At 35.0% G+C, this 6,184-nt stretch overlaps 1 long non-coding RNA gene across 1 annotated transcript; it reads right to left on the bottom strand.

Annotated features, from left to right (window-relative positions):
• Window positions 1-3,966: 3,966 nt before the first annotated feature.
• Window positions 3,967-4,842, bottom strand: LOC134807995 (uncharacterized). The gene is made up of 2 exons (XR_010149803.1): window positions 4,761-4,842; window positions 3,967-4,352 (listed from the first exon to the last, which is right to left on the bottom strand). It is a non-coding gene; the product is annotated as an uncharacterized LOC134807995 (long non-coding RNA).
• Between the last annotated feature and the right edge of the window lie 1,342 nt (window positions 4,843-6,184).

Below are 6,184 nucleotides of genomic sequence, written 5' to 3'. Positions count from 1 at the left end.
ATATTCTATAAAAAGCCTTTATCTCATGAGGCTTTTCTTAAATTGATACAATAATTGTACATATTTATGGGGTACAGTGATATTTTGATACATGTATACAAAGTATAATTAACAGAGTAATTCAGAGTAATTAGCATATCCATCACCTCAATCATTTATCATTGTGTTGGGAGCATTCAAAGTCCTCTTTTCTAGCTATTTGAAAATATACAATAAATAGTGTTAACTATAGTCCCTCAAGAATGCTATGAAACACTACACTAGAACTGATTCTCTTATCTAGCTGTAATATTTTATGTCTGTTAAGCAACCTCTCCCTATCATCCCTTCTCTCCTGCCCTTCCCAGCCTCTAGTAACCACTATTCTACTCTCTACTTCTACCCTTAAGAGATCATGTTTTTTAGATTACATGAATGAAAATGTGTATTTCTTATGGCTAAATAGAACTGCATTGTGTATATATACCACATTTTATCCATTCACCTACTGATGGACACTTAGGATGATTGATGATTCCATTATCTTGGCTACTGTGAATAGTGCTGCAACATGGGAGTGTAGATATCTCTTTGATATACTGATTTATTTTCCTTCAGATAAATACTCAAAAGTAGGATTGCTGAATTGTATGGTAGTTCTATTTTTAGTTTTTCTGAGGAACCTCTGGACTGTTTTCCAGAATGGCTGTACTACTTCACATTCCCATCAACAGTGTGGGAGTGTTTCCCTTCCTCTAAATCCTCGCCAGCATGCATTGTTTTTCATCGGTCTGATAACAGCCATTATAACTGGGGTGAGAAGATATCTCATTATGGCTTTGATTTGCATTTCCCTGAAGATTAGTGATTTTGGGCACTTTTTCATGTAGTCATTGGCTATTTGTCTTCTCCTTGGAAAAATGTCTAGTGAGATCATCTGCCCATTTTCAAACTGGATTTTTTTTTCTGTCATTTTTCCTTGAATGACTCTCTAATGTGAGATTCTAGGCAGAGTGAGAAACTGGTGGAGTAACTCAAGGTTTTGTGGGGGCTGGATTTTTTATATTCTACAAATCAGACATGAATATATTGACTCCTTTCCTTTATAAACAAGAAATGATTGCACAAAGAATTCACCTCCAGTGACCTGTCACCTAGATTTTCTTCAACTATCTGATAACCCCAGACCAGTATGAGCCCAGTATTCTAGGTGGTCTAGCCAGTAACACTGCAGTGGTTTCAAGAGTCCAAAAATTAACTTAAATATACACCTAGGGGTTGGGGTGATTTTGAAAGTCCTATACACATCAGCACTTTACAGTACCCTGGAAAGTCCTGGAATCAAACACTCCTGCCTCCTCCATCCACCCTATGCCCAAATCTGGAAATCCAAGTTTCCAAATATTATGATTATAGGATGGAGATGGTGGCATGATTTTTAAAGTTTTTTAGCCAATTATAATACACAAGTTTTTAAGCCAATTCTGATAATCACTGACCAGTTGTGTTTCTGTTCATAAAGTTTTCATGCATAATTCAATGGTGACTATACTGTTATTACTTGAATAAGACATATAGTACAAGTTTTCTATATATGAAATGCTACCATTTTATACTTCAATCTGATGCATGCATGATTTGTTATAATACAAGTTCTGCATCTAAATATAGGTCCAAGCATGCAAAATAAATAGCAATTTTAATTTTGGTATTCTCTTGCATTTTGCTAGTAACTGTTTTAAAATTAAACCATTTAAAATGAAAACACAAGCTAAGGATGGCTTCATTTATTACAGATTTCTTCATCAAAATTTACTGAACACCAATAATGCACTAAATACTACAGCAAAGAGGCTGCTGGGATTTGGGCAATCATTTATCTTTACCTAAAGTTTGAAAATCTGACCAGGTACTTCTACTTTGATTTTTATGATTTAAACTGAAACACTGGTAAACAAACTAAGCATGAAGCCTATCTTCTTGAATTACAATTGTTTACAATGCACCTCAATGATATGAGTAAGCCCTTCTAAAGTTGAGATTGTGGCAAATTTTTACAACACGGACAATAAAGGAAAAACAATTTTTCCCTTTATATTTATAAAAACAATATTGCCAAATAAAGAGGAAATTATATTTACCCATAGTTCCTTTTTTTCTGTGTATTCTCTTAATCTTTATTTTCCAACCTTTTTTTCTATGTATTCTCTTAATCTTTATTCACAAACATACTTTTTACATAGTTGTAACCTGTGTATTCATACAATTTAGAGGAAATCACTATTTAAGGCCTAATATAAAGAATTTATGCAGACTTCTCTTTAAGGAAATTATACAGTGTAAAACTTACACCATAATCCTCATAGACCTAAGAGTTTCAACCATCAGACCAAATTACAACTTCCTTTCCTTCCTTCTCCACTTGAGTAAATGAACTAATACGAGGCTCTCTTTAGTATGAGTTCACTGTCCCTAAAAGAGTATATGTAAAATATTGTTATCTTCTTGGTTGCTTAGCATTGTTTTTATGCAATCATTATAAAATCTTAAAATTATGAATTAATGCAGATTCTCAAATCTGCATAAAACAATTTGAAGTTATTATCAAATGTCTTTTGCACAAGTAATTTTAGTACTTTTTCCTGTATACACTTTGCTTTTTAAGTTTTCTGGTATAAACATCCCCATAGTAACTTAACCAGCTATCTCATCGTTCTTATTCCACTCTTGTTGAACTTACTGAATAAGGAAGGCATTAATACAAATGACAGACTTCTTCAAAGGACATCTGCATCTAAGTACACCATAAACACCAAAGGAAAGGCAGCATTATCTAGGTAGAGTAGGGTCTGCAATTAAAGAAGTACCAGTCTGGTTCCACCATACATCGACTGTGATTCATCTTGGTCCTATAGTTTTTGCCCCATGCAATTCAGGTTAAGTCTACTGTAAAAGGAAGATCTTATTAGCATTCTAATTCTTTGTGGATGTGATGGCAAAAAAGCAAGAATATTCATAAGCATTTCAACATCCTCAGATGAAAGATACTGGATTTTTTAAGCAGAAGATTTCATTTGTTATTAATATTCATTAGGATAAATACCACTTATTACTAACTTGTCCTACTAAAACATCTCTGTATCATTCTGGTTAAAAACTATAAATGAGTTTACCTTTCCAGTATGTTTCAAGAACAAGTCTGGAGAGCATGCTAAACTGTTTTCATTTAGTGACACACTGACATCTAGTGGAGATTTATGGTGTGCAAAAGGATATCACACACCCAAAAATAACCACAGTTCTGATGGGGCAGAAAGAAAAAGCACCTTTTTGTTTTTCATGCAAGGCATCAAGAAAAAGATTTTTAAAAGATTAAATAAATGTACATTTCTTGTATACTTAAGTTTTGCTTGTTCAATTAGAAACACTGACCAATTCACAAAACATAAAATAAAAAGACGGAATATTAGAGGTGGGAGTGGTGAAAAACTGTTTCATGTTGTGGTTTGAGAGATCCCAAAAAATATCCCACTAATTCAGAATCTAAAGGAGCAAGATGTAATTATGTGCTCACTTCCTATTTACTTTTTATAGTGAATGCAGGCAACGGTGGAGGGAAGAAAGGAAGAAGGAAGGGGAGGGGAGGAGAAATGAGGGAAGGGGACATAGGAGGCAAGCCTTCCAGGGTTTCCACTACATCCCTTGAATTAACTTCTGCACCTCCTTGTGGTTAGAATTTTATTAATTCCAGAAGGAAAGCTCCTTTAAGCATATATGTAAGCTATTTGGCATGTCACTAAGCATTTATTTAAACCTGCTCATTTAATATACTGTATTTACTTTGGAATAAAAATATAAAACAAAATGTTTCTATTACCCTGGGCTTTCCCAATGCCTAGCACCATCAGTAAAAACATGGCTTCTGTGTTTGCTTTCTGTCCTTCCACAGGTAACAAGAAATAAATGCTAAGTGGCCCCAGGAGGAAGTCAATTTAACATCTGCATATTTTATTTAACATATAATTATTTTAATTAGGTAAGATTAACAATTATTCATTGGAAAATTATCACAATCATATCAGGTACAGTACAAATTAAATCTAAAACGGTGTCCCCTCCTCCCCCTTTAGTGAACCTGGGAAGGACTCAGAGTGCCGATGGTGTATTTGATATACATCAGCCTATTTCCTTGTTTTCTATTGAACTTCAACCACTCGATGGAACTTCTTTACACCACTGTTTAATTGCTTCATTATTCCAGTGAGCAGGCAAGGCTGAAGAGGAGGAATTCTGGAAGCTGGAATAAAGAATTTATATTTGTACTGCTGTGTGCTTAGCCTCTGGTTCTGGAAGACCTTTCCACCACACCTCTTCTGAAAAAAAAAAAAAAAAAAAAAAAAAAGAAAGAAAGAAAAGTGAAAATATCTTACTGTTGGCCTGGAGGAAACATGGATCTAAAAGAAATCCTCGAGAACTAGGAAACGTATGATTTTTCTCGCGAAGAATGTGTATGACGTTGTTCCTGCCACACCCAGAATGCTAAATTCTTTAATTCACTCTTTCAATTATGTCTGGAAATAAGAATCATCATCCAGAAATCATTAGACCAGCTCATCTTCCTGCCTCAGTCTCCCAAAGTGCTGGGATTACAGGCATGGGCCACCACACCTGGCCCTAAAATAATCTTAAGGCAGCCATGTTGCTTAATTATAACCAAATGTTCTTAAATAAATATGCACCATTGATGGTGTTGTTAAATTTTTAAAAAGAAATATACTCACTTATTTCCTTCTCAGCAATTAATAAACTTCAATCTTCAGAGCCCAGAGACAAAAACAAACAAACAAAAAAACAACAAAAAAAGATGCGACACAACCTATTAGCACAAGCAAAAACAACGTTCTAACAGTGAAGCTTCATGCTGCACTCAAATGCATAATTATCCAATTTAAAATTGTATATTTTATTGCTTTAAGTCTTTCAGATACTTTACACTGCCCACTGTTTTACCACGAAGTAAATTTTCCTTTCACTACATTTCTGCAGCGTTGTTCATTGTTTTTAGTTCAATTACATAGTTGAGAAAATTCAGGCCCAGAGAAGTAAAAAGAAAAAAATTCCTCGCTACAGAGCAAGGCAGCAGATAAGGCATTTGAAAGCTTACTCTATTACAGGCTGGTGGTTAAATTAATTAAACTATTCTGGCTCTGGAATTCAGTATTCTAAAGAACCAGAAGTCAGATTTAAAATATCAATTATTATTGAAGTGTTTTACTCACTAAAAAACTATTGTGATATATCAATGACCTATAATTACTCCAAAAATATAACTAACATTTAAAAGTTGTGATCTCCATATTCATTTCTTTCAAGAGAAAGTGTCAAAATGTGTTAGGCCCCAACCCTTGGTAATTAGTTTTTGTATAAGTGTAATATAGATTTCATTGGGTATGCTCTACAGATGGTGATTCTAAAGATTTCCCAGCAGGATCCCAACTTTGGAACTAAGGCTGCTGTCCCTACAGTGCAGAAGCAGCAGATTCCAGTGATTCTCAGATAATTCACTAGTTGTTTGCGGGGGGGGGGGGGGGGGGGGGGCACGTGTGTTTGTGTATCCTCCTAAATACGTCTTCTAATTCCATTTTCCCAGGACACGCTGCCAGGTCCTAGACAGGAAATGAGTCTTCCAGACATGTCCAAAGTTGCAGATTCTAAGAGGTGGCTATTCAAAGATCAGTCCATGAGCAGGTTACATAAAATGAATCTAGAGATGTGGTCAGAGTACTTGTGCACAATATATTTAATCTCGGAGAAAGAATTTACAGTAATATTATAGAATCAATATCAATATTCCCACCACCAGAATCAACCACTTTTTGTGATCTTGACTTCCCTGGAAATGTTAAGAAAATAGAGACAAGTCTGACTTACAGAATCTGAGGAAACTTTATTGATCTCTTTATCCTTCCAGCATTATGAGAGTAGGCAATACAATGTTTTAACCCAACCAAGCTCAAAGGAGTAAACCTTTTTCCTGAACCATAAATGGGCTGGATGTTTCCTCCACATTATAGTACCATCTCCTAAATCATCCTTTATTCACCTCCATGACAATAATAACCCACAACTCAGTGCAGGATGGAGATGCTTTTGCTGTTTCTCTTCAGAGGTCCTCACTGGAGTGTTCTTATCTTCTTGTGGGCTT

Source organism: Pan troglodytes, chromosome 13 (assembly GCF_028858775.2).
Source record: "Pan troglodytes isolate AG18354 chromosome 13, NHGRI_mPanTro3-v2.0_pri, whole genome shotgun sequence".
Classification (NCBI taxonomy): Eukaryota; Metazoa; Chordata; class Mammalia; order Primates; family Hominidae; genus Pan; species Pan troglodytes.
This window is presented reverse-complemented; position numbering and strand designations above follow the sequence as displayed.